The 27,891-nt window shown below is 42.6% G+C and overlaps 2 long non-coding RNA genes across 3 annotated transcripts in view; one reads left to right on the top strand and one right to left on the bottom strand.

The window, feature by feature from the left end:
- Nucleotides 1–3,670: 3,670 nt before the first annotated feature.
- Nucleotides 3,671–27,891, bottom strand: part of LOC309334080 — a 50,877-nt gene continuing 26,656 nt past the window's right edge. For both annotated transcript variants that reach the window (XR_014152850.1, XR_014152851.1), the window contains exons 2-3: nt 6,941–7,018; nt 3,671–4,729 (exon numbers count right to left, since the gene is read on the bottom strand). This is a non-coding gene — a long non-coding RNA (uncharacterized lncRNA). The remainder of the gene's footprint in view (nt 4,730–6,940; nt 7,019–27,891) is intronic.
- LOC309334096 lies at nt 17,022–27,129 on the top strand. The gene is made up of 4 exons (XR_014152870.1): nt 17,022–17,162; nt 19,135–19,222; nt 22,323–22,496; nt 26,964–27,129. It is a non-coding gene; the product is annotated as an uncharacterized lncRNA (long non-coding RNA).

The raw sequence follows: 27,891 nt of genomic DNA, 5'->3' as shown, positions 1-27,891 counted from the left end.
CATATTAAGGATAATTACGAATAGGGTTCACCATAAAGCTGTGAATATCTCATGTCATTATATAAATCTATGGTGCAAGCACACTTGAAATATCATGTATATTTCTGGTCACCTCACCTTAAGGAGTTGTTGGAGTAAAAGGAATTTAGGAAAGGGTAACCAGAATAATCAAGAGGCTGGAGAAAATCATCTACTAGGGGCTTTCTTTTTCTTCTTTAGTTTAGGAAAAGCTATGAATTAAGGGGGACATGATAGATGTGTATAAAATTATGTGTGGTCAGGACCAGCCAATGAAGCTGAATTTTGGAAGACTCAAGGAAGACAAAAATTTATTTACGCAGCACATAATCCAAGGAAATTCCTTCTGCAATATGTAGCGGATGGTCACCAAGCTGGATGGATTTAAAAGGGGATTAGGCAAATTCCTGGAGGATGAGGCTACTAGCCACAGTGGCTATGTACAACCTCCAGTATCAGAGCCAGTATGCTGTGGAATACTAGTTACTGGGAATCAAGTGGGAGCAGTTCTGTTTTACTCAGGTTCTGCTTGTTGACTTCCAGAGGCATCTACTTGGCCACTGAGAGAACAAGATACTTGACAAGATGGGCCTTTGGTATGATCCAGCAGGGTTATTTTCATGTTCTTATAAATTCAGTGGGACATATTTCTGATAGGCATCTATAGTATTTTATTGCTAGCCTTGTAACTTCCTACTTACAAGCGTTTCCCAGATATATCAAAAGAACGATATAAAGCAATTAAAATCAAGCCAAGCATCAATCATTTGTACAATTGTACAATTTGCACAATTGTAAGGGGGTCTGGCTTTTCAGTAGATTCTGCTCTTAAACATATGGTTGAACTGCATTTAAATGACTCAACAGAAATAAATGATTGCTGAAATCTTATTATCAAAACAACCAAACTTTCTGTTACCATTCCTCTATAGGCGGAACTTTGCCTGTCTTCCAATATTTAGTTATTAACATGCCACTTGCTATAAGCATATTTTTAAAGACTTGTGTTCGCCACCTTGGGAGGGCAATGGTGGTCTTATCTGAGGGTAAATGGTCCTTTCCAGCCACTGCAGAAACCTTTGGAGAATTCTGGGAACAAACTGGCTGTGTATTGTGGTGGAATAGAGAAGGCACTAATCCAAAGGATACATAGCCTTCCCAGTTCCCCAAAACTGGGGAGGTTACTGTGCCAGTCCTGGTTCTGGCATAGTTTATTTCTCTTCCATTGTTTCAAATGAGAGAGAAATCAGTACGGTAATTCTTGTTTTTAAAAGAAGAACAGAGGAATGCCTGGTGTTGCTCCACTGTAACTTCTGTCCTTCAGCATGAACCCAGCAGGGTATGAGATTAGGCCATTGGACCACACCTGGAACTTCCTACCACCACTCAGGTTTAGGATTGACAGCAAAAAACAATGAATTAAATAGTCATCCTCCCCAGGGGGGAAGCCAGACAAAAGAAAGACTGACCACAGTCTTATGATACCTCACACCCACCAGTACACCAAATATGAAAAAAGGTCTCCAAATGCCCAAAGATCACAAAAATCTTTATGGGTCACCAAACCCCACACCTTAAAAAAAGAAAAAGAAAAGACCAACGACAACTTTTGGTTGCATACGCCAGCACAGCTATAAAGCAAAGCCACACAGAATCTAAAGATGTGAGCTGGGTGAGAGGAGACATTGCAAATAAAATAAGGACTGAAGAAGTAAACCACCAAAAAAGAGTTGCTTTGCAAAGCATGCAGCACAGTGATGATCCAAATCATGTGTTCTCGTAGAAATGAGCCATTTATAAAACGATAGAAATGGGAAGTAATTTAAAACTAAATTGGTCCCCAAAAGGGAGTGATGCAGGGAAATTAAAAGATAATCAGATCTCTGGTAAGAAAACAAACACATATACTGTATATACAGTTTTCCTGCTGAGGAGCACGCAAAGGCAAGATTGACAACGTGAAGGCAAGGTAAGGAAACAAATTGACCCACTAAGTCTCTTGGGAGAATGGAAACAATATTTAATGAATGCCATCAGTATCAATATTGGCAGCTCTTTTTAATGCAGTCTACCCCACCCCATAAAAAAGCCAGTGGAAAAATAGTGATTTTCACACATCTGAATCTATTGTGTTGCAGCAAAACAACCTGAGACCCTCCAGTGCTTAACTAGGACTGTTTTATTGTTATAAAGTGCCTGGAAAATCTACAGTGAGGTTTACAATACATGTCTGCTCAGAAACAAATCCCATTGAGTTCAAAACAGTGGAAGTGGGAATAATAATAATAATAATAATAATAATAATAATAATAATAATAATAATAGGCCCGCATTCCCTTAAGGGTATTATGTAAGGGGCTGTTGGCCACTGCTACTAAGCATTGCCAGAGACAGAAGTGAGTTTATAGGGTTTCAGGATTGCATAGCACTTTCTTTCTTTCTTTCTTTCTTTCTTTTTCTTTCTTTCTTTCTTTCTTTCTTTCTTTCTTTCTTTCTTTCTTTCTTTCTTTCTTTCTTTCTGTGTCATGAGCCATGTGCCTTCCATCTCTTTTTCTCTGCTCTCTCTTTTGGTGCTGCTTCCTCCGCACAGACACCACCCCTCCATTAACATAGGTTTGAACTCAACACTTGCAGATAGTTTCCTCCCCAGCCCTGCATCACTTTGTTTTCTTTGGCTCTGCCCATTTTTCCTCTTTGCACATGTACAAGAGCATGCGTGCGCGCGCACACACACTCTCATAACTTGTTTTCTGGATGTACCATTTAGCATTTAAGCCTCTTTCTCTCTGTCAGGGTCCTGTTCCAAAACATCACAGTGACTTTTACTTGAAAGTAATGAAGAGATATTTATTCTGGCTTACAGCAGGATTGGCTCAGAAGCAACTATAAGATCCAGAAGTCAAGATTCCAAGGGAGATGACCATGGCAAGAGGTTCCTAACCAAACAGAAGCTACAAAGATGGCCTGACAGTTTACACGCCCCTCTCACCAAGCTTGGTTGTGAGTTCTGGCACACTTGTTCCCTGCCTTTCCCACCTAGCATGGGAGGGCCGGGCCCTGACTCTCCAGATACAAAAGCTGAGGCTGCTGAACAGAATCTTGCATGGGGTGTGGTGTGGGTTTTTTTTGGGGGGGGAGTTATTGATAGTATTTTTTTGTATATTTATTGTTAGATCTTATGATTTATGTGGAATTTCGTTTTGTACTTTCTGAAGTGGTTTATTTATTGTTTATGACTACTTTTCTTATGTTTGTAAGTATTGGGGAGGGATGCCTTGAGCATGGTTTTAGCTATGGAAAGGAAACATATAAATAAAATAATGAATAAATGAATGAAGATGTGATGGGGTGAGCCTAATAAGGCTACAGCTGTACATGCCCAAGCAGGCTCCATCTTAATGGGTACATCTGATCCCACCTACAAAGGCAGTGTTTGGTTCTCAGTGACAAAACTGTGTCCTGCTCCTCTGCTTCCAGCTCCGCCACCTTCTCCTCCTGTATAGCAACTCCCTCTGGCTGGTTGAAGTCCTTATCACCTCCCTGTTGGGACTCTGCAGGAAGAGAGCTGGTAAGTTTCCTGCTTGGCAGGGGGTTGGACTCGATGGCCCTTGTGGTCTCTTCCAACTCTATGATTCTATGATTCTAAGTCTACTTCCTCCTCTCTGGCATCTAGAGACATCAGTAAACAACCTTTCTCCTCCACCTTTCAGTGCTCATATTCAAGCCTTACTTCTGTTCCTGTTCCTGCTCATTCCTCCTCTTTTCCTTGGGTCAGGGTATGCCAAGTCATGCAAGATCTTGATGGAGGGGTCCACGACACTATCTTTCAACCTTTTCTCTTTATCATGGTGGGTATTTACTATGATAATAGCTAGTGCCTGGGCCACACTGATTCAGATTAAGCCCATGATGGTGGTGACAATTATCCCTCCATTTGGACTCAAAGACTCTACCAGCTATTTATTTATTTAGTAAAGGCCAGAATAATGTCACATCTAGTTTGGCCCTTAGACAGGTTCAATATAGCCACAAAACACTTATACTGTATAAGCTTGTCTTTTGCATCCGACTTGTTTCTGGACACAGATACAAGAGAGAGAGAGAAACCACGTACGCACATATTTCATTTTTCCAAGGGTTCTGGATAAAAGTCAGATTTAGTAGAATTAATCTCAGCCTTCAAAAGAACAAAGAGTTGAAAGAGGAAGTCAGTTTTCCTTGTTCCTCTTTCATCTCTTAAGTTCTTTCAAAGGAAGAAAAAGGTAACTTCACACACCACCTCATTATCAAGGAGGCAGAAGGGGGCACTCAAGGACTGATGACCCCTGGGCTAAGACTTTTGCTGTAATCCAGCAGGCCTTTTTAATGATTTATTACTGTATTTCTGTTGCTTGCATGCACAGTATGTTGCTCCTGGATCAGTTCTCATGGATGTACAAATCACTTGAGAGTTGTGTAAGATACAACTACTGCTCCATAGTAATATTTGGCTGCTGGGATAGATGACAGTAGGCACCTGGAATCCATCAATCCGCCCCCTTTTTTTTTACCTTCGTGAACTATCTCTTCCCTCCTCCTCCTCTCCCTTCCTTGCTTCTGTCCCCTCATCTTATTTGGAGCTCATCCTCCACTTTGTCCCAGAAACGAGTTTACAAAAGACTCATTCTGAATGATGCTGGTTTGCCAGGCATGGAAACACCTTTAAGCGCTGCTGGTATGAAAGAGAGAGGCACAGAATAATGATGGATCCATTTAGCACTTTGTTCATAACAGTATATTGTTCCTGAATTTATATACCCTAAAATGTTAGCTTTAGAAAGCTGTCTCTGTTATTAAAAAGAAATAAAAGAGCCCCTTGTTTCAAACCAGGCTTTGTCTTTCTCTCTTTCATCTCACCCATTTAAATTGGCTAGGTTGCTTGACCTGAGGATGGGAGGGGTCTAGCAATTTGGAATGGTAGTTCTAATGCTAGAATTCTCTCACATGTTCTTTGTTGGATAGCAAGGGGAAATTACTCATCTTTATATCCCTCAAGGCTTCTCTGTTAAGCAAAAACGTACAGCACAAAATATGAAGGAGTACGTAATTTTTTAAAATAAATAAATAAATTTGAATGTTAACTCATCCACCCTGGGAAGAGAGCTGTTGGGGAATGACAACCCTAGCAACTCTGGCAAGTGAGTCAGTGACCCTCACCTCACAACTAAGTCACTGCTGTTTACCAGGAAGGAGAGGGACTGGTGGTGAGGAGGTTGCAAACACCCAAGTTGAGTTCTCCTCCCCGTGCTTTTGCGTGGCGAGTTCCCGCCCCCCACCAGGATAAATAAAGACACGAGACACCATAATTAAGGTTAATTGGGCGAATTAGGCCACAACTTTATTGAATTCAGGAATGAGAGGCATTGGCTTAGGCATTGGTCCTATCGACTATCCGGCTCCAGCCCATTTGCTGGAGACACGGGGAAGGGTTAACACTTTATCGGGGGAGTCTCCTGCCAAGGCACGTCGACTAGGAGCTCCCCCGGGTCACCACTCTGGGGCGTGCCTTTGGCCCACACCTCCATAGGCTTCGGACAGGGCCACGCCCCCTGGAGTCCTTTAACGGACCACCCTTCGCTCACTGGGGGGAGGTGATGGCGTTCCTCCCCCCCACATCCTCTTAACCCCTTCTTACCAATGCCTACCGCCAATGCCGAAAAGTTGTGACGAGTTGCTACGAGGTAGGCGAAAAACCAAAAGGCTACAAGTTGCCAATTGGGAAAAAATCCTACCATGCCCCTTGCGGCGACAGACCGAAGTCCATAGCAAAGTCAAAGACCTACCTAAAGCATACCTAAAGGGAGGGAGGGTGGGAAAACGTGAGGGCTAGCCGGCGAAAAGAGGGTGAGCATCCTCTGCGCCGGCCCTAAATAGGACAGACCCGGCCGGGATTCCCCTGTTCTCACGGGGGCTGAAACCAGCCCCCGCACACATGGGGGTGGGCGTGAAGCCCGCAACCCCACCTCATGGGCAGGCCGGAAGTGGCTTTACAAAACACACCACCTCCCCCTCTACTTCCCAGTGAGTTGCAGTGACTCAGCTGGCAGGAGGTCAGAACATCATGGCCCCACCATGCCATCCACTACTCTTCAGAATGAGTAACATATTGTTATGAGTTTGGGGTGGGGTGGGGTGTGGACTATATGCAGAGACCCTCCTAACCCCCGTATCTGGCAAGTGTTAAAATATAAGCCAAGCTAGCTTCCTTTTGTGGTGATTGCCTGGGTGATGGGCCATTAAGGGGAACAAAGGAAAGGGGCTCTATGTAAGACAGCTTGCAGTTATTTAGAAGGACAAAGGCAGAGTTGAGGTCAGAGAGTTTGGAGTGATGTGAGCTAGAAGCAAAGAAGCAAACAGGGAACTGAGAGAGAGAGAGGGAGAGCAATGTTTGATTTCTTTTTGCAGCTATGGGAGAAACAAGACCCTTTTGGGGGGTAACTGTGAACCCCTCCATCATAGGCTCAGGTTATATATATGTGTGTGTAAATAAACCATATATTGTAAAAACACCACAATCTTTGTGGTGCCTTATTACAAAAGGAAATACAAACCCTGGGTAAGCACTTGGTATGCCTTGAATCTTGGGCTGGCATGCAACAATATTAATAAGGCAAAAACAGGGTCATTGATTTACTAGGGACAGGGACCAGGGAAGGGGGGGTGTTCCTTGTAAGTAAAGGCAGTCTGGGTGTATATTCCTGTGGTTGCTATGGGAAGCACGCTAGCTTTACATGGTCTGGATTTATAGTGAAAACAGTATAATATAAAACAGTACCAAATAACATTTTTTTAAAACTCTGAAGATGAGCTTCTCTGTAAAATGAGTGACATAAACAAAATATGTCATGGTGTGGGAAGAGATAAAGCTTTTATTAGCACTTACTTGGGATGAACTGCAAAACATGACAGGCTAGGGACCCAACTCTCAATTTCCGCACAGCTGGTGTCATCCTTTATGTTGCTGCGAAAGGAAGGAAGATGATTTTTTTTAAAGATGCCACTGCCAGGCCAAGGCAGTCATGAGTCCCTTTCCTGCTACATAATTCCACCAGAGGACCACACCAGTGCTTGTATGAAATGAAGCATATGTCTGGAATGAACATACACAGGGCATAGTAATTGGGGTTAACTAAAGGCCACAATGAGATTTTTTTACAAGAAGGAACCTGTGGCCCTTCAGGAATTGCTGGACAACATAGGAGCACAGGAAGCTGAAGACCATTGGTCCATCTACCTCAGTATTGTCCACACAGTACTATCAGTGGCTGTTCAATGTTTTAGATAGGGAACATTCCCAGTCCTAGCTGGAGATGCCAGGAAATTAACTTGGGATATTCTGCATATAAGGCAGATGCTCTACCTGCACATTACCCCTGACCCCTGACCATTTACTGCTCTGGATGCAGCTTATGTGAGTCAAAGTCCAACAATATCTGGCAGGCCACAAGTTGCCCAGTCCTGGCTTTCAAGAATGTGTGTTGGGGAGGGATCTATTAGGCAACCTAATAACCCACTCTGGTTGCCAAGTGAAACTGCAAACCACCATAGAGCTGGAAAATGAGGCATTAGGAGAGGCATCACTGCCTTAAACAGTGCCAGTGTACCATACCTCCATTGGCTGCAGTGCATGAGACTGCGCTGTCAGCATGCACTCATGCCTTCACTGGAGGCAAAAGAAGCCACTGTATACTGAGTCAAACCTTTGGTCTGTCTAGCTCAGCATTGTTAACACTGACTGGTGGCAGTTAACCAGAGTTTTGGGCAAGGGATATCTGCAACCCTGCCTGAAGACACTGGGGATTGAACCTGTGATCTTCTAAGTGGAAAGAATGTACTCTCCTACTGATGTATTGTCCTTCTCAGAATCATCTGTACATGAGTGTATGAGCACTCACACGTAAGAATATACGAGCCTGCTGGATCAGGCCAATGGCTCATCTTGCCCAGAATCCTGTTCCCATGGAGGTCAACAAGATGCCTCTTCTGGGAAACCCACAAACAGGACCTGAGCACAGCACTCTCTCCCTTCTGTGGTTTCTAGCAACTAGTATTCAGACACATTACTGCCTCTGGCTATGGAGGAAGAGCATAACCATCAGGGCTAGCAGCCTTTGATAGCCTTATCTTCTATGCATTTGGTTAATCTTCTTCTAAAGCCACGCAGGTTGATCACTGTCTCCTGTGGGAGCAAGTGCACAGAAAACCTGACTGAGAAGCAGAGTAATTTATGCAGTTGTAAGTAATTTGGAGAGGGGGGTTGTTGAGCCCACTTATACTGGTAGGGGCCAGAATTTGCTATTACTCATTGCAGTTTTTAGCTGAAGAAGGATTTCTTGTCAACTGATGTCAATAGCACAGATTCCTTCTGTGACAAGTGCATCCTATTGACCTATATTGACACACAGGCTTTCTTCAAAATGACCCATTCAGCTCTAGTCTCTTGTCTCAGTGTTTGGAAATATCTGTCCTCATCCCACATATTGTAGGTAATATTAGCGATGGGGGAGATATTTGGCATGGATTTTCATGAAGACATTTGAAAAAGAAAATAACAAATTGATGCAGAAATGGGGAGAACTGAACTTCAGAACATAAAAATAAGAAACTGAGAGAAACCAAAACTGACAGATTTATGCATCTCTAGCTGAGATTAGAACAGTTTGTAATGAAGAGAGGGGTGTCTGAATGATGACTTTTCATTCTGCTCTGATGTATGATTTTTATTCATTTATTGGGGAACTCAATGCTTTAAAAATATAAACTATGAGACTGATCTCAGCAATCCTGCTATGGAGGTGATGCTGAGGATGGGCAAATCTGTCAAGTTTTTCCACCCGTAAATGAGAAAACAAACTGTCTCAGAAAATTATCAAAGGAATTATTAAAATTATCATTACTTTTGATGTGAATGCAGTATATTTGTAAATGCCCTTTCCAGGGCTTGCCCAAGACATTTTGGCGCCTAATGCAAACCACAAAATGGTGCCCCCTACTGCCAGAGAAGAAGGGTTGAGTGAAGATACACATCAGGAACAGGGGGAGGGGCGAATCAACCTTACCCAATGGTTGAACTGGAAAGGGGCCCACTCTGAATCATGTCAGGTGGGTTCAAAGCCCAGGAGACCCAGAGGACAGCCAGTGGGTGTTGGGAGACCAGAGGCAGCATTGGAGGAGGCTGCCAAGGAGGCAGCAGATCTGGCCTCTAAGGAGTGTGCTGCAGTTGTTGTTGCCCCTGTGGCAACAGCAGTGGCAGACAGTGCATTCTTTGGAGACCAGATCTGCTGTCCCTGTGGATTCTGCCACCCATGGCAGTTGCCTCAACTTTCCCTCATGGGTAGACTGGCCCTAGCCCTTTCTTTCATTCTGCAATTTATCTCACCAGCGGTCTGTGCTCTGCAGTCTTCCCAGGTGCCTGCACTTCAGTAAAAGCCTGGGGAAGATGTAATGAGGTAACTCCTGATGCATTTTGTTTGTATTTGTAATCAAGAAGTGTGGGCAGCTTGTTGGAGAAATGTTCATTGGGCAGAAAGAAAAAATGCAGTTCCCTTGGCCACCTTGCAATGATGAAAATGTAAGCCAGATGTGGGTCACCTCTTTTAGATTGAGGGCTTCTTTCCCATCTGGGTGACCTTTGGGGGTGGGGGCACATGTCAGTGGTAGGTGGGGCCAGAGGTAAAAGTGGACAGAGCAACTGATGCAGTTTTACCTTTGTGCAATAGGCTAGTTTCCACACACATTCACATACAGTACCCTTACCAGAGTTCAAGGACACATTCCAACCAGGCAAAAACATTCAGGGGCCAGTGAAGGGTGTGGCCTGGGGAGAGTTCAAGGGCCACATTTGGCCCCTGGGCCTCAGGTTTACCACCCTTGATCTAATCTCAAAACCTCACACCCAACTAAAATTCTGAAGAAATTGTAAAGTGTCCTGAGAATGAGGCAGCAAAATCAACGCAGAAAATGTACAAGAAACCAGAGGACAGATTTCAGCACAGCACTAATTAAAAACAAAGCAAGTCCAGCCCAGTGACAATTTGAGCTGGAATTAATCGGTAACCCTGAAGATTCCAAGACAACAAGTGGTGATATTAAATTAGTAATGCCAGTTTGTGGATACTAAAGCAAAGAGAGTACAAAGCAGCTGACAAAACTGTAATAAAATTTCCAAATGCTGTTCATGTATTTTCTCTTTCTTTTTTTTTAAATGTTGATGCCTGGTTGGGGGATTACATCACAAGCTTGCCATGTTTTTCATATTTACCTTTTAATTGTTTCATTCCTGTTGTAAATCTCCCTGGATATATGATTGAAGGGAGATATATTTAAAGTGTTTACAATAAATAAATAAAAGTAAAGACAAATTCAGGAGAAGATGGAAGTAAAAGGCAAGGAGGAGGATCAATCTGGGGAAAGTAGTTTAGAAGTTGTTTTTTCTTCCTCCAAAACAAGAAGACATATAAGGGCTGTGCACTTTTACTTGGGTGCAAGAAACACTGAATACAATGAGACTGACTACTGAGTGAATAGGCATAAGACTGTGCTGTGAATGCATTGCTTGGATGTAAAAACAAGCAGCGAGGGTCAGAAAAAACCTGGAAGGGTATCTCACACAGTACTAAACCTGGACATAGCTGTCAACCTTCCATTTTTTGCGGGAAATTCCCTTATTCCAGCGCTGTTTCCCGCTGCTTCCTGCTGCTATCCTGGATTGTTAGATATCCCGTAGATTGTCCCCGGGACAGGTGAGGCTGCTGATCCCTTATTTTCAAAACTGAAAGTTGACAGCTATGAACCTGGGTTTAAGTGGCAGGGGGGATTTTCTGACAACAATGGGTTGAGTAAAGAACCCCACAACTTGCTACTTGCCTCTTAAACATGGATGGGAAATCTCAACCCCCAAAGGCCTCTCTCTATGGCCCTCAGAACAACCTACAGGCCACACACCTCAAGGGCCCTGTTCTGCACCCCAGAAATTCTTTTGCCTGGCTGGAATGTGTCCTTGAACATTTATGATGCCTCTAGCTTGTCTGGATGGAGGGCTGTGTGAGTGTGTGCAGAAACTAGCCTACTTTACAAAGGTTAAAGCTATATTAGTTGCACTGCCCACTTTTACCTTTGGCCACACCCAGTGGCCCTCAGAAGATTATCCAGAAGGGATTGTGGCCTTTGGACTGGAAAAGTTTCCCAAGCCCTACAATAAGACCTAGGGGTTTTTGTTTTTTTACACCAGGCCTGACGAGTAGGAGGGCAGCAGAAAATGGGTTGAACCCGCTCACAAAAATGGGTACATATATATCTGCTGGAAGATGACTGACTCCAACATCTTTGCATTGTGGGAAATGGGAATATACAATAGTAAAGTTGCTTGCATCTCAGATTTTGAAAATATGACTTAAGAGTCTAGGCATCAACTTCCATGCAAAAACCCATTCTTCTATTTTATTTTTTTGCTGCAACGTTACAAATCACTGGAGAAGACCATTGAGCTGCCCATTCTAAAGCAAGCAATAAATTTGATGGCACAAATAGCAGCCAGTGTCAGAAGTACCTAAGTTAACTGCATATATTGTAATGAAGTAACAGGGCAGAACCGTATGGGATTTGAGTGTGTTACATCCTATTTTGATTTTTTTGAAAAAATGATATAATGAAAATGCAGAGATGACATGGGCTATATAGATTTTCATAAATTTTTGGTTCCACACCATGGGTTCTGGCTCAGATAATGAATAAACGATTCTCAGGGTAGGATATGGTGATACGTTTTTTTTTTTTTAAAAAAATACTAGTTTGAAAAGAGATGGAGGAATAAAATCTTAATTAAAGTGCATGAGAGAAGAAGCAGTGTCTTATCCAAAGTTTCCATCTAAATGTCTTTAATTTATATCTGACTTCCTAAAAGGAAACCACATCTTTTTTTTTTTCTTTTCTTTTTTTTAGGGAGAAAAGTTTGAGGCTGAGAGAAGCCTTTCACACTAGAGCATGAGAGAGTGAGAATGCAGGAACAGAGAGAGTTATGGGAAAGTCAGAGGTTGGGTTCTTAAAAAAACAGATGTGTAGGATTCTTTCTGGCCATTAGGTACCTTTTCAAATGCAAGCTCTTCTTCTTTTTAAGTGCATGAACACCAACAGGAAGACTTTTAAATTTATCCTGAAGGTCAATAATGAAGGAGACAAGCACTCCTCACCAGAAAGGGCATTCCACAAATGCAGAACCATCTCCGAGATGCTCTTGCCACATGTCAGTGCAAACCTAGCTGCAGTCAGGGTGGCACCACTAATATTTACATGTAATATGCATTAAATGCAAAGTTAAGCCAGCTTTCAGCGGGGGAAAACAAACTCTGGTTCTCCTTATCTGGGCTTACCGTGAGAAATGTGTTGTTAACTGTATATGAATTGAACCCTTTGCCACAGCAGCAATCTATTGACAAGAACTGATGTTTATTTATGTACTACAACAGGCCTTGTCTAACATCTAACAAGATCTTGCTATCGTTCTCTCTCTCTCTCTCTCTCTCTGTGTGTGTGTGTGTGTGTGTGTGACCCTTTCCCCCCACCTCATCAAACCATTGCTTATGCTTCTGAGCAAACTGAAATGATGGATGCCAGGATCTCACCAACCCTAGGCCAGCCCCTAAAAACAGATTTGCCTCCAACATTGCACAAAGGGAAGGAGAGCCATGCTTGCCAGATCCCTGTTTCCACAACGAAGATCATTACCTGATAACAACAATCATCTCCCCCTGAATACTTGGCCTTCTACAGGCTGCATTCATTATTTAGTGTTTCTACAATAGCCTTCCCTTCTCTGATTTACAAGCCAGGATATCATGGTCAAATATACCGAGGAAATATAATTGTACTACAATATCATATAGAGGAAAAGCTATAGTTGACAAAGCATCATAGGTCAGGGTCATAGAGCATCTGATTTACATGCAAAAGGTCCCAGTTTCAGTTCTTGGCATTTCCATGTGAGGTTTGGAAAGATACCCTGTTTGAAATTCTAGAGAAATACTGCCATTCCATACTGAGGCAGGTGGACTAATAGCTTAACTTGGCCCTATGTTCCTTGCTACCAACAGTTCAACATTAAAGGGACATGGAATTTCGTCTTGAGTTAAGAAGCGTAGCAGAAAAGGAGAGGGCATTCCACCACTCTAAATCTCAAGGATAGCGTATAAAAAATGTCACCCGTTGAGCTAATAACCTGGAATTTTGTATACATATTCTACATGATGATGTTTATGGACATGCCAAATTTAACCCAATCTGATAAAAAAAAGAAGAAGGCATCAGAACATTTTTATGAAAACTATTGCTTAACTGTTTTCAGGCTTGTCAAAGAAAGCACACATTTATTTATTTCAAAATGTCATAAGCATCTGGATAGGCTGGTCTATACAAGAATGTCTCTAGCTGACAAAAGCAGAGTGAAGCCAGCTGCTTGATCTCAATAGGCAGGGAGTTCCAATGTGCAGGTGCCGCCACACTAAATGATCAAATGTGGAATGGGTATTATGCACCACCACCTGTAGTAGCACCAATTCCATCAATCAAAGCATTCTCGACATTGGTTAAGGCTATCTTATGTTGGCTCCAGCTCCACAAAGCTGGCAAATTAGAATCTAAGGCTGCTGCCTCAACAGACATGCTTGCAGCCAGCAATGATGTTATGCTTGCTTACAACTTACTCTCAAACACACTGACACATTCCCTGGGGCTTTCAGATCCAAATCCAGATGGGGTGGATGAAGTACCTGAGACTTGCAAAGATGCCCCACATTGTTTTGGTCCTGTCTTGCCTTATGGACCCACTGAGCCTTATTGTATTACTAGAGGGATGCACTTGTGACTTGATTCCTGCCTGTATGCTGATGTATGTTCTCTCTCACTCCCTCCCTCCATCTTTCACCCACTCTCTCACCCACTTCTGCCCACCCCAACCCCTCCACGCTGGACAAATTTCACCTCCACCAAACTCCGATGCACAGCTTGTTTGAAAAGGCAGAGCTCCTCAACTGTCAGAAAACCATATCTGATAAGGAACATCAGGGGCAAACAGGTAGGATGCACTCAAGATGCATTCCCAATTCCCAATAACCATCCCTGTAAATATAGTTAACAGCCATTAGTAACATATCATAGCTTTTGCATCTCATGCTCACTTTAGCCTATTTCCACAATCAGGGCAAGCCCACCAAAGTCCATTTCAAAGATCCTATTGTACAACAAAACTCAAATTCTCATATAGAGTGGCTACTAAAGTGTTCCAGTAAACAAATGGGAAAACATCTCAAAGGTTATGGTTCCTTTTGCAAGGAAAAATGGCAAGCCCGGGTACTCAATGCCCATATATCATTTCTGCTATATATTATATATATTTCCCCCTTCATGAACATAATCCATAAATGGTTTCCATATCAACAGAAATAAATCTCATTCTGTATTCTGCAGATTACTCTTTAATAAGTCTCCTTCTACGACAGATTGAAAATCCATTCTCTGTTGTTCTTCCAGTGCCTCAAGCTAATTCTCTCCTCCACCAATATAAAACTCTGCTGTTTTCACTCTTCAAATGTCCTTTGGATCAGAGATATCATTCAACATTTATGAAAGATGTTAACCTTCCTGTCCTCAACCTTTCCCAGAACTCAGATGCAATCCCATCAGCTTCGTCTAACACTCCCTGACACTATTTGTCTGTGATTATATCCTAGATGTGTGTTTTTATATATATATATAAAATCAAAGAATAAGCATCATTTGTAAACCAAGGTAGGAAAAAAGAGGTACACAACCTCAGATGAAATTCATTCAGCACAACCTCTTGGATGTTCCTGATTCTTTGGTTCTCCAGTGTAAAATATTATTCTGTTAGACCAGAGATGAGGAACCTATGACCTTCCACATGTTGATGCAACTCCCATCATGACCATTGGCCTGCTGACTGGGGCTGACAGCAGCTACAGCCCAACAACATCTGAAGGACCACAGGTTCCCCATCCCTATAATAGGCCCTATGTGAGCATCTTTCCTCCAGGTTTCAATTTCATCTCTCTTTCGTTCGTCAATGCCTGCTCCACCCATCTGTCCCTCAGATCCTGACTTTTCTAGCCTTCAGATCTCTTTCTAGTGCCTCAGATCTCTTCCCACTAGCCTTCATCTTCCCTGTTCAGCACAACTGTTACTGTCCTCTCTTCATTTCCACTGCACAGCCTTTCCTATCTCCACAGATTTGATTTTGCCAGCCAAAATGACTTTTCATTTCCCATACCCAAACCACACTGTTAGTCAATATTCTATAGCTGACAGCTTCACCAGAGCAGTTAGAATGTACATAAATGAATCTGTGGCTGGATTAACACTATTCTTCAGCAACAGGAAGGAACATCTGCACAACAGCACAACCTTGTGCTTGATATATATTAGGATACATTAACTGCCATATTATGTTTCTTTCCTTGCAGTCATTGCAGTTTACAATTACAGTTTTTCCAGCAAATGCACACTACTACAGATATTATTATTTATTTGTTTAGCCAAAACTATTAAATATACATCTGAAGGGCGGGGGAAGATCACTGGCCTATGACTGCATTCATAGTATCAAAGGGTTACTAGTCTGTGTAAAGCTCAACAAGTTTGAGGTGCCCCTCTAAAAAAGCTCAACAACTTTGACCTGCCCCCCCAAAATAAACAGTCCTTTTGAATATTCACCAGTATTTTAGTAAACATTCCTCCGAATATACACATCTTTGTATGCAACTTTGACTAGTGTGCATATTTTTTAAAGCAATCTTACCTAATAATGCATTCTTGCATGCCATTTATTTGACTGGAGAAGAGCATCTCAAAATTCAGAAAAGTGCAGCTTTTCAAGGACATCTGCATTTTCATTCGCCTATTGTTTCAGGAAGGGGAAACAGAATTTCTTCCCCCATCCCTAACTATGGAAATTGACGTCAGAATGTTAGATAGCCTCATTGCCACACAGCTCTTCAAGTAAGCTTCTGGGGTGACAACTCTTGAACCCTAATTACTATATATCACTCTGATTGATTGATTGATTGATTGATTGATTGATTGATTGATATGCCGCCCTTCATCTGAAGATCTCAGGGAAGTTCACAGCATAAAAATACAGAATAAAACCACAAAGAACATAATAAGAATACAAACAAAACAATAATCCCCCCTCCCAGAAAAATACCCACATTTAAAAGGACATAGACGGTTAATCAGCCCAAGGCCTAATTGAAGAGGATGTATAATGAAAGCAACAAACCTCCCTGGGGAGAGCCACTTTTAACAACATGCCTTTAAGCATGTGTTTTGCACATTCTACTTCTCTCTCGTTTCATGTTCCTCCCCTACAAAGGGAGAAAGATAGTGTTATGAGTTTGTGGGTGTCAGACCACTGTGAATTCCTGGACCAATAAGTGTTCTTATTGGGATGTTAAATGGGGTGCCAGACACCTATAATCCCTGAGCCTAGCAAATGTTAGATCTAATTAGCACAAACCCTGGGTAACCACCTGGAACCCCTGGAACCTTGCACAGCTTGGAGAATTTGGGTGGCGTGCAACAATATTATCTCTTCCCCAAACCCCAAAATAAAGGCTCATGCAAAAAGAAGGGCAGAGCAATCATAAACTACTCTAGTTATACAGGAGTAGACACACAGCCACATCATGCCCTATCCAATGTGTGCTCGGCTCCAGAAGGGAGGGAGAAAGCACAGAAGCGGATAATAATAATAATAAAGATGTTAAAATGACAGACACGCCTCCTCCCTCAATTAGGGGCTGGGTCAGCAGTGATGCCCACATGCCACCACTACACAGAGGGAGCCAGTGAAGTCATGATGGAGACACACCCTTGCATCACAATGTTCACAACAATGCCACAGTACAGGGGTGGGTGGTGCTCACTGGGACTGTTAGTAAGGAAAGCAGGGAACTCAACAGTAGGTGGAACCAGATCCAATGATAGGAAGAAACAACTATTTTGTCCATGCCTTCTACCCTGCAGAGGCAGCACTGAGAATAAGGAGTAGGGAGCTGGCATACAGTTCCACCCACTGGAGCTCTAAAAAGGAAGTAAGACAACCAGATGGGCAGGGTATTATTATTATTATTATTATTATTATTATTATTATTATTATTATTATTATGCCCTAGCCAACATGGCTGTATGATGATGGGATTGTCATGAGATATTCTTGTTGGCTGATGGAGAATGTAATCCTACAGGTGTCGCTACAGCTTCCATTATTCCTGACTATTGACCATGTTAGCTGTGGTTGATGGAAATGGGGGTCCACCAACATCTGGAGGGCCAAAGATTCCCCATCTCTCATGTAGATGTTGCTGAAGTTTTGTTTTTGTTTTTTACTTGATCCAGATTAGACACCGTTCCAATCTGTCACTGTTATTGCAGTTCCTCTTGCCTTTGTTTCCATGACATGCACAAACAACCCCCCCCCCACAAAAAAACCTACACAACTCATTTGCTTAAATTCCCTTTCATGATATTTAAGAAATTATGCCCCACTTTTTGAGAAAACTTCTCTACAAAGCAGCTTACAACCATATTCAAAATCACAACAATATTACTGTAACAATCATAACATTTATAGCAAGAAGTACTGGTCATGATGGCTATATGAAAGGTTTGTGCATGGACCTCAAGATTTGTCTAGAATTTGTATCTATTACTGAGTCATTCTGTGCTCTCTCCACTTCAATCTGGGTTCCCATTTCCAAGTCGCTCTGTATAGAACAACGCTTTCTATTCACTACAGTGCAGAATCTAAAAATAGCTTTAACCACTTTCCCCCTTTGGGTTCAAGTGGATGAAATTTGCAGGAGGAGGAGCCCTTCCACAGTGGATTAAGCCAGCAAAATTGCATGCAGATAACATCCAAAGGTTTCCATGCAGATCACTTTTACAATTGTTTTAAAACAGAGGGAAAGTCTATAATTTTTTCATTTTCTGCCAGAATCAAGTGCAGCTTGTAGGCATGGTCATCCTTATGAATCTGCTCAGCCATTGTGTACAAAGGATGTTTGATTAGTTGGCCTTTGGCTGTTAGATCCAGCAGTGCTTTTCTTAGGAATTCTCTTGACGAGATGGGGATGCTATTTAAAGCCAATGCTACAAGATGAGGCTTCACAGCCAATCTTGCCAGAGAGGGAGAGAGATATAACTCTCTCTTTTTTTTCAGAAGCCAGCATATTGATTGAATCCCCACCCCATATTCAGCCTAAATTAAACACTTTTCTCTTTTCAGGGCTGCTCCAAACTTTATTGAAGAGGGATTAGGCGCAGAAATCCTTAAGATAAAGTATATTATTTCAAAATTAATTTAAAATATTGAAACAGAGCGCTCCAACTTTTTTGTTCCAAAATTTTAATTTATGTGGTTAAATTATTATTTTTCAATAATTATCAATGGATTATGCTCTGACCAAAAGAAAACACTACCCTGCACGTTCAACAGAAACAACAAGTTTCACCCTTAGATTGTTATTTTGTGACCCTGGTCCCTCTTGGCTGATTTGCTTAGGAATTAATAAATAAATGGATTAGCAGTGTATGTTTACTCAGAATCTAGTTCCATTGTTGTTATATGGGGCTTATTCCCAGGTTAGTGGATATATGTTCACACACACACACACACACACACACACACACACACATATCTCTTATAACTCAGCCTTTGGCCCTTTTCTTGGTATGTATCAGGGTGGGGAAAGAGAATTTACATTCTGCTGTGGTTACTTGTATTGCATGCAGCATTCTTTAATTTAGAGAGAAAACTGGATTTCCACGGCTGCACTCACACCGGTGCCGTTATGAAATGCTATAACTTAGCAAACACTATGCATAACTTACTACAGATCAAGGCCTTTCATCTTGTAGATTGCAATCCAAATCATGCTGTAAGTGTGTTTGTCATTCCCCACAGAAGCAGTTCATTTTATTCTGGGGGAAACAGAAGGGGAGGGGGGAGGAAAACCCTGCCATTTTCTGAGCCACATACTGAGTTTTGCATGGCTTTCTTTGCAGAAGTGCTCACACGGTTCATTAAGGAGAGACTATAGTACTGGGGAGGGCCCGGAGCTCAGCAACTGAGAACCTGCTTTGCATGCATAAGGTTTGTCTAATCTATGGAATCACTGGTTAAAAGGATGCCTTGTAGACAGGGCCGAAAAAGTCCTGGCAGTGTAGGATTTTTCTATCATAGATTTTTATTGATTTTCATACAATTTAACAAATTCAATTCAGTTTCCATTCTATAGTCCCTTAGCATTTTGACTTCCCATCCTCACTTCCATGATGTTTCTGTTCAAATCATTTTATCTACTGCCTTAAATAGAATACTTATTTCTGTAACATATATTCTCCATTACATTTTTTTTTATCATTCTCATTTCCAGTCCTGCCTGCAATTTGGTTTAGTTATACTGTAATATTTTCTTAGGTAATCCGAAAAGGGTCTCCACTCTTCCACAAACCTTTCAATTTTTTGGTCTCTTATTTTTGCCATCAATTTCATCATCTCCATATAGTCCAGTGTTTCCCAAAGTGGGTGACCTTGCAACTAGTCGAGATAAGACTAACTGCGGGAGTTTCCTCTTCCTGAGAACTTCTGGAGAACTCAATAGACAGGAGGATAGTGAGGGCAAAACAAGACTTAATTGCTTCTGCTTGGCACTGTCCCTAGCTCCACCTACTGTTTGGGGTTCCTGCCTTCCACCCTACCAGTCTCAATGGATACCAGACACCAATGGAATCTGGCGACCTGCCAAAATCATGAAGTAAACAGACCAATAGTACTTGGTAGTGCCATGCAGACATCCAGTGAATGTTTCTGTGGAGGGTGAGGACAGAATTGTGGCCAGTGTCCCTGATTTCCACATGGTCAATATGCACATTATATACACATAGGTTTTCTCTGTAAAATCTGCAAAGGACAGGGTCCCCAATGGTACATTATTCAGTTCAGCAAGATGGCAATCAAAGTGGTGACGGAGGAACCAGTCCCAATTCCTGCTCACAAATTCACCGGATCTCTGCACAAGGCTACTAAAAGGCAGTACTGTGTCACACTGGGGGACAGGGGGTGGGCAGGTGTGGAGGATTCCCTGGTCCTGAATAGGGTAACTGTGCCCCTGAAGGACCAGGTTCACAGCCTAGGAGTCATTTTGGACTCACAGCTGTCCATGGAGGTGCAGGTCAATTCAGTGTCCAGGGCAGCTGTCTACCAGCTCCACCTGGTGTGCAGGCTGAGACCCTACCTGCCCGTGGACTGTCTCACCAGAGTGGTGCATGCTCTGGTTATCTCCCGCTTGGACTACAGCAATATGCTCTATGTGGGGCTACCTTTGAAGGTGACCTGGAAACTGCAACTAATCCAGAATGCGGCAGCTAGACTGGTGACTGGGAGCGGCTGCCAAGACCATATAACACCGGTCCTGAAAGACCTACATTGGCTCCCAGTACATTTCCGGGCACAGTTCAAAGTGTTGGTGTTGAACTTTAAAGCCCTAAACGGCCTTAGCCCAGTATAGCTAAAGGAGCGTCTCCACCCCAATCTTTCTGCCCGGACGCTGAGGTCCAGCACCGAGGGCCTTCTGGCGGTTCCCTCTCTGCAAGAAGCAAAGCTACAGGGAACCAGGCACAGGGCCTTCTCGGTAGTGGCCCCCGCCCTGTGGAACACCCTTCTATCAGATGTCAAAGAGATAAACTACTACCTGACATTTAGAAGACATCTGAAGGCAGCCCTGTATAGGGAAGTTTTTAATGTGTGACATTTTAATGTATTTTAAATCTTTGTTGGAAGCCGCTCAGAGTGGCTGGGGAAACCCAGCCAGATTGGCGGGGTACAAATAATAAATTATTACTATTATTATTATTATTATTATTATTATTATTATTATTAAAAATAACATCAGAAGAGACTCAGTCGTACAGAGCCCCTCTTGCATCACAGTATGTACCCCGCAGCCATGGAGGAGAATCCCATCACAGATCCCAGTAGCTTGTTGGGGAGTTTCTTAAGGTACTGGCCCTAGGATATAGCCCGTTTTAATGCTCTGCCCTCCAGAGTCCTGAACAGACACCCTCTTGCTCCAGACTCTCCACAGTCAAACCTGGTTTTCTAAAGCAGCAGTGGTAACAGAAAGCCTGAAGTGAAGCCCAAACCAAAAGATGCAGCACTTGACTCATAGCCTGAATTCTGTCCTGGAGGAGAAATCATGAATCTCTAGATCTAAGCTAGGATGGAATAGCAGTGCCTTTCACACCGAATGGGTATCACTGGTGACGCATCTTTCTGGATGCTTGGCTGGACAGTTCCTGTGCCGTCTCAGCAATCTACTGGCCTCAGCTGTAGATAGGGAATCTGAGTCTTTCAGCCCCAACACTGACGGTGATTAGACAGACACCTTGATAAGTTCAGTCTCAGTGGTGTGGCTCTCTAGTAAATGAAGTACTCCCATCAATTTTGCTACCATCTTCCTTTGTCAGAGGAGAATAAGCACAGTAAACAGGTTTCTGCAGGATAAGAAAGGACCCACTTTAACAGCAGCAGCGAAGAACAAAAATTAATGCAAGAAACTCATACAGCATATGTCATTGTCCAGTCTTGGCACCAAATTTCCTTGAACAAATTTCAGCTAAGCATGCTGACTGATAAATCCATGAGCATAAAGTGTAAATCTCTCACTCCAAGAGCCTATCTCGCCTAACACCACCCTGTTTATTGCCTATGTACTGCTGTTGCTGCACAACACTGTACCCACTTAGCATAACAATTCCATATTTCAAATCCAACTGCAGGTAACACTAATTACAAGAGAATGTTGTTTGGCATCTGCATTGAATGTATTTGTAAGCCTAACACAGAATTATCCATGAATGTTAAAAGATCTGTTGCTTATTAATGAGTGCAACACCCGTTCTATTCAATATTTTTGGACATGTTTTGGTCCAGCTTTCAAAAACTGAATATATCAGTCTTACAAATGCTGGCTCTGCTGCTACAGATGTTGTCAGCCAACAGAACTGGGAGGGCATTGGGGTGGGGGTGGGGGATAGAGGGAAGTTGCTGGCAAAAGCGGAAGATTTTTTTATTGTAAAACTGCGTAGAAAAATGATGAATTGTCTTTGTGATATGTACACAGGAAGGAGGAGGGCAAATGCTTTTGGCAGCCAAGTTAGATCTCATTTTCTCCTCTTTTCTCTGCTAATAGATGCGAAATGGCTCGTGCCATTGTCCAGTCTTTTGAGGATAAGATGATTGCACTGTCAGATTTTTATCCCCCACTGATGACTCCTTTTTCTAAAGTGGGAATACGGAGAACAAACTTCCCTTCAGATCTCTGTTGGTGGAGTAAGGCTCATGTATTCCCCAAGGATAGACTCAGGTAGCATTAAAACCATAAGCCCCTTGCTTTCTAGATATGGGATGGACCTTGAAGGGATTGAAGGATACACACAGGTGTAGGAAGTAGGTCAAATGGATGAAATATTTGATCATGAACTGGAAGGGATCATGGAGGTCATGTAGTCCAACCCCCTGCTAAATGCAGGATCTGCAAATGGGATGAAACTACAGCCGGTTTGGGAAACCTTTGGCACTCTAGATGCTGCTGAACTACACCTCCCATCCTTACCAACCATCTCCCACCCCTGAACTACAGCATGGCTGAGAGACACCCACCCATTATCCCTGACCATTGGCCATGCTTGCTGGGACTTATAGTACTTGCAGTCTCACAACATCTGGAGGGCCACAGGTGCCCGATCCCAGATTTAGATAATACCATGTATATATTTACATTGGAAATGTTCTGAGGACCATGTATAGCACCCTATAGATCAAAGAATGTGCCATTCTCTTCTATGCAGCTGCCTCTTTGTCCATACCAGGCACTCTGACGGCAGACACCCTGCTGCGTGTGCAGCTGCCTGCTCCCAAACGGGGGCCTTGGCAGGTGAATCAGGAGCAGCCCCAGGGCAGGAGCAGCCAAGGGGGCAACCAGTGCAGCAGTGGGTCAATGTGTATGGTGACAGGGCCAGCCATGGTGCAAGAAGCATGTGGCTCGCCATCCTGAGATGCCAAAGGGGGCAGGCAGAGAGAGGGAGCTCTGTATTGGCAGGGAAGGGCCCCCAAGAGATGCATGTGCTGCATGTTGCTGCCAGAAAAGGGAGCCACCTCCCTCCCAACCTCACAGTACCTTTGGGACCACTGCGGTCCAGTTGTGCCCTTCAGAATTTCTGCCTGGGGTGATGTCCCCTACTGCCTCACCATGCTATGCCTCTGCAGTCAACCGAAATACCAGGAAAGCCAATCAAAGAACTGGATAACTTGGATGATAGCTCTCTGAATGACTGTTAGCAACAACAGGATAAAAGGAACTTTAGTTGGAGAGGGGGAATTGGAGAGGGCCGGTGCCCTTATGTTTGTGAACTTCACTGGATGCTAAATGGATTATCTCTCAACAGCAAGTCAGCATTCCATGGCATGTAGGACACTCTGTCTTCATTGGGCTGTTCTTGATATTCCCCCATTAAGTCCCCCACCCTGCTAAAGATTTTTGTACTTTTGAAAATCTTGAGGTTGCCCTAAGATGGCGGATACCTCCCTCTTGTTTATGGGTGATGCCATTCTGGCTACATGAGGAATAGCACTCACAGCCTAGACATCAGAAACAGATAGAAAGGTGATAAACAGAGCTCATATTTAAAGCCTCATGAGATCCATCAGTGAGAATCCAGGATATATGACATCACACCAGAACAAATGCTTGTTCTGCAGCCAAGGATATATGGCTACAATATCTTTTGACACAGTCTCCTGAACTACTTATGAGTGGAGACTGCATAGAGTAACACCTGGTTGCTAACACACAATTGTTGCTCAATAAAGCAGTAGTGAGTCTAGTATGAGCAGTAATGACACAGAAGAAATAGAAGAAATGGCAAGTTTACCTGAATGCTTCTATCTGGCTGTCAAAAGGAAAAAAAAAAATCTGAAAAGGACCTGTGATGTTTATAGCATTCACTGTCTGTGATGTTAGCTGTAGAAGCAGCAATGAGAGGAAGAAAGTGGTGTGAAAATACAGATACAAGGGAATGTTTACAGCAGTTTTTTTTCTCCAACACAAAATAAGGGCCAAAATAATATCTGAAATAAGAGCACTGCCTGTTGTATGAAGGCAGCTCGTCTTCCTTATGCTCCCTGATCGCACTCTTAACCCCTTAGAAGGCCCAGGAGTGGATTGGTTTGTATTGGAGGTCGGATGTGGGTGGGGAAAGCCATTTCTTTGCAAAAGAAGGAAAGAAATTACACAGAGATGCCAGGCATTAAAAAAATTATTGAGCCAATTACAGCACTACTTAGTACAAAAAGAAAGAGAGAAGGAGCAAAATGGACAAAATTAATCATGGATGCATTTGACCCACAATGCTTGTAATGAGTATTTAAACACTCCTTTTGAGAAGAACCGGGGAGGGAGAGAAATAAGCAAAAAAATAAAAACCCCAACTCCACAAAAAACTGGTTATACTAAAAAGCCAATTCTGGAACTTGAATTATTATTTCCTTTTCTGTAATTAATTTTAGCCTAGAAGAGACATTAAATACTGCTTCACAACCTAAATACATTGTTTGGGAGAGCTCAGAATGGAGACATTATTTCCCAGTTATTCTTTTTCATTCCGACTCAACACAGATATTTATTTCTTTATTTATCCTAAAGCAATAGGTATATAGAGAAAAAAGATAAAGTATAGAGGTGGGGAATCTTCCCACTTCTGGTAGGAGGCTCCCACTAGCACAGGGAATGGGAAAATTGTCCCTACCTTACAGGGCTCCTGATCTGAGTTCTCTGGCTCCTTATATCAGAATCGGCACATCACACATTCAAGCACATGGTGCTAATTGGATAGACTTCATCCTGAATATACAGTGGTACCTCGGGTTACATACGCTTCAGGTTACAGACTCCGCTAACCCAGAAATATTACCTCGGGTTAAGAACTTTGCTTCAGGATGAGAACAGAAATCGTGCAGCGGCGGCGCAGTAGTAGCAGGAGGCCCCACTAGCTAAATGGTGCTTCAGGTTAAGAACAGTTTCAGGTTAAGAACAGACCTCCAGAACAAATTAAGTTCTTAATCCGAGGTACCACTGTAATTTCATTCTGATCTCTGCACTAAAGGGATTTTAGAAATGCATATCTGTTTATCAACAAAATATTTCCAACTGAGGAGTTTAGAAACCTCTATGTGTCCTCAGTGCTAAAATAGATGTTACTTTCATAGTGTAACATCCAGAGTACACCAAAACATTGTTCCTGTCACAGCAGTATCTATTTATCTACTTGCACTGGTGTGCTTTTGAACTGCTGGGTTGGCAGAAGTAGGGACAGAGGAACGGGAGCTCACCCCGTCATACGGATTCAAACTGCTAACCTTCTAATCGGCAAGCCCAAAAGGCTCAGTGGTTTAGACCACATCGCCACAGCAACTATATCAAGAGATGCTTTTAGTGGGCACAAGAGGTGGGTGCAACTTTCAATGGAACTATATCACCGGGGGGGGGGGCGTTAACCCTTCCTTTCTCCAGCTGGGGCATTTTGGTGCTGGGAGATTGAGAAGTGCCTGGACCATTTAAAAAATAGAACCTTTGACTGAGTGCTCCAAGAACTAGGGCTGAGCCAATAAATTTTGGAGCTTGAGGCAAAAGGCAAGATGGCATTTTTCCTTCCCCATTCCATAATGCTGAAGCTTATTGGACTGGCAGCTGAATCTTACTTTAACTCTGGTTATCAGGCAATGCCCAAGCAGCTGCCTAGCTTAGGTGGTGTTTGGCAAGCTGAACAGCCTACATAGCTCTGCCTTCCAACACAGGTGAATGACTTAGGAAGGATGGCTGGGGAAGGAAGTGAACTCCTGCTACTTCATGCATCCACAAACCTGCTTCCTGAGCAGACTTCCCTCTACTCTTGACTGTAGTACCTCAAGGACTGCCTCTGCCCCTTATGAACCATCCTGGACCCTTGTGATCATCTGAGGCCCTTCTTCATGTAACTTCCCTCCACAAGAGAGGTATTTACAATGCAGTCAAACCAACAATGCAGCGATAGTTTATAAGTTGTGTGTCCTTGTTTCTCAATTTGATCCTTTTACATGGTTTTGTGGAATCCATGTTTTGTGGAATTTTATGTATTGTGATTTGCTGTTATTTTTCTTGATTATAGATTAGTAATTCTTCATTGTATCTGGTAAGTGTAAACTGTTTAATTATCATTCGCTGATGTTTAACTTTACTGTTTACCAATAGATTTTAATAGATTATTGAATATTGCTTTATTTTTAAAGTTATTGTGACCTTTTTATATTGGATCAGATTGTTACTATTAATGTTTGATGTTTTATTGTGTTTTTATGTGTGCTGGAAGCTGCCCGGAGAGGCTGGGGCAACCAAACCCAATGGGTGGTAGATAAATAGATATTATTATTATTATTACTACTACTACTACTACTACTATTATTATTATTCTTTTTTCTAGGTAGGCACATGGTAGGAGCTGAATCTCATATAGCTTCCCTGTAAGATTGCTAGAGAGAACTCTGAGAGACACTCCCATTGTGCCCTGATGGGGGAGAGTGTAGCCATATAAAAGCTCACGTCTGGGCACTTCCTCTTTGCTCTTTCATCTCATGTAAAACATATGCTAAGCCACAGCTCTGACTCCATTTTAAACTAGACCAAAGTATGTCTTTGTAACTGGATTACCATTTTAAGCCTGCCTGAACAACGCTGCTGTTACCTGTTACTCTTCAACAAGTATTCTGAGTGAGTAAATGTTATTTTTTCCCTTTCAAGGGTTGCCATATTTCAAAGAGCAAAAAAGAGGACACACTTGCCGACTTCTGCTTTTAGCTATGGATTGCTGTGACGACTCTCATTTTACATACCCAAGAAAAAGAGGATGCATCCTGGAAAAAGAGGACAGATGGCAACCCATAGAGGACATAAACTTTACAGAAGGCACCGAATTAAAAAATATATATGAGGGGGTACTTAGTGCAATAAGGGGGGACCTCTGGGAATGGTTGCTGCACATGTTCTGCTGAAAAGAGAGAAATTAACCCCCTAAAATGTGGGTATATGCACACCTCTCTGTATTGCAGCTAAGAGTCTTTGCCGAGGATATTATTAACTTGGACCATGTCCTGTGTGCAGGAGAAAAGTGACAAACTGGATACTTGCGATCAGCATTAAAATTCTGGGTGGCTGTTAAAGTGTTTTGGAGACAGAGAGCGAGACAGAGAAAATATACTTTACAGGATATGAAACAGCTGCCCTTCAGCTGGTGTCCCTCACAGATTGCATCTATCGCTTACAGATTTCACAGATTACATTTGTGATGCATGTTACCCTGGGAAGTCAATCTGACCAGACAACACGAGAGGCTTAAATTCAGCCCAACTTTATTCTGTCTGGTTTTATAGAACCTAAGTGAAATATTGCCACTAACTGGCCAAAAAAATAAAATAAAAAATAAAAAAGGTTTTCCCATGACCCAGTGATAGAAAAATGATTGAGAACTCTCAGCTTCTTGATACGATGTTGTCAACCTCCCCTGAACAGTTAATCAAACTTTTAATTGGGGAGGGGGGCAGACAATCCGCTCACTGTTTGAAAGTACACATGAGATTGCCACATTCAGCTGTTTTATAAAGGAGCTCTAGGAAGAATGCTGATAGGGTGGTGACAAAATTCAGTTCACATTTAAAGGCGACCCTAGCTA

Source organism: Podarcis erhardii (genome assembly GCF_964252035.2).
Source record: "Podarcis erhardii genome assembly, chromosome: Z".
Lineage (NCBI taxonomy): Eukaryota > Metazoa > Chordata > Lepidosauria > Squamata > Lacertidae > Podarcis > Podarcis erhardii.
This window is presented reverse-complemented; position numbering and strand designations above follow the sequence as displayed.